General features: G+C 41.9%; 1 protein-coding gene across 13 annotated transcripts in view; it reads right to left on the bottom strand.

The window, feature by feature from the left end:
- The window catches only part of LOC106882686 (vitamin D3 receptor), a 761413-nt gene that overhangs the window by 142416 nt on the left and 617595 nt on the right, over positions 1 to 1402 (bottom strand). For all 13 annotated transcript variants that reach the window (XM_052965751.1, XM_052965745.1, XM_052965755.1 and 10 more), the window contains one exon: positions 549 to 598. The gene's annotated coding sequence lies outside the window, so the exon portion shown is untranslated. The remainder of the gene's footprint in view (positions 1 to 548; positions 599 to 1402) is intronic.

A 1402-nucleotide genomic window follows, 5' to 3' on the forward strand; every position in this document is an offset into this window, starting at 1 on the left:
TGTGTGTTTGTGTGTGCCCATGTGTCTTCAAAAGTGTGTGTGTGTGTGTGAGTGTGTGTGTGTGTGTAAGGGTGAGTGTGTATGTGCAGGTGAGTGTGTATGTGAGGGTGAGTGTGTATGTGAGGGTGAGTGTGTATGTGAGGGTGAGTGTGTATGTGAGGGTGAGTGTGTATGTGAGGGTGTGTGCTTGTGTTGTGTGTGTGAGTGTGGATCTGTGTGTGTGTGAGTGTGGATCTGTGTGTGTATGAGGGTGAGTGTGTGTGATGGTGTGTGCTTGTGTTGTGTGTGTGTAAGGGTGAGTGTATGTGAGGGTGAGTGTGTATGTGAGGGTGAGTGTGCTTGTGTTGTGTGTATGTATCTGTGAAGGTGGGTATGTGAGGGCGTGTATGTGTGTGTGTTTGAAGGTATGCATATGTGTGTGAGGGTATACGTGTGTGTGTGTGTGTGTGGTACAAACTACTGAAAAAAAGTAGGATAATATGAGTTTAAGAAAGCTGTAGAAATGTACAAAGAAGTAACATGAGAGAAAAAAAATAACATTTACTGACCTTTGGTGTACAAACTCTTTTATTCATGTGTTTGAAAATTCCTCCAAATCCTGCAATGAACAAATATAGGATTAAGTTTGTATACACACACACATACATCACCACTACCACCACCACCACCATTTAAAGTCCTTTTCCCATTCTGGTAGGAGCTGGTGAGTTCGACATGAACTGACAAGCCAGAGAGCTGTGTTCACCTCCAGTGTCTGCTTTAGCATGATTTCTACTGCTGGATGTCCTTCCTAATGCCAACCATACTTCACTGAGTGTACCGAGTGCTTTTACTGACACTGGAGATCAGCATAGATTTGTGGTTCACTGAATCCTGTCCAATCATTCAAGCCATGCCAACATAAGAAACGAATCTTAAATGATGATGATGAAATTGTGAGTGCATGTGTGTTGTATACATGCAAGTAAGTTAAAGAGTGAATGTTGAACACAATGAATAGTCTAACATTATTTACATTATACGGATATTTGTCCTCATCTTGTTTGTTGTTAACACAACGTTTCGGCTGATATACCCTCCAGCCTTCGTCAGGTGTCTTGGGGAAATTTCGAACCTGGGTTCTCATTCCTAACGATGTTACTATTATTATATTATTATTATTATTATTATTACTATTATTAATCAGGTCGCTGCCGTGAATCGAACTCGGAACCTTGGGGTTAGTAGCCCGCGCTCTTAACCACTACGCCATATGCCCATATGCTATTCATATCTGCACTCGGTCTGCTTAGGAGGTTGTTGTGTCCTAGCATATGTGCTGCTTCTTTTAGTTTTCGTATTTTCCAGTGTTGTTCCCTGTCTATTATTTTAACTTCATCCCACAGGGGGAGGTGGTTTCCTC

Source organism: Octopus bimaculoides, chromosome 2 (assembly GCF_001194135.2).
Source record: "Octopus bimaculoides isolate UCB-OBI-ISO-001 chromosome 2, ASM119413v2, whole genome shotgun sequence".
Lineage (NCBI taxonomy): Eukaryota > Metazoa > Mollusca > Cephalopoda > Octopoda > Octopodidae > Octopus > Octopus bimaculoides.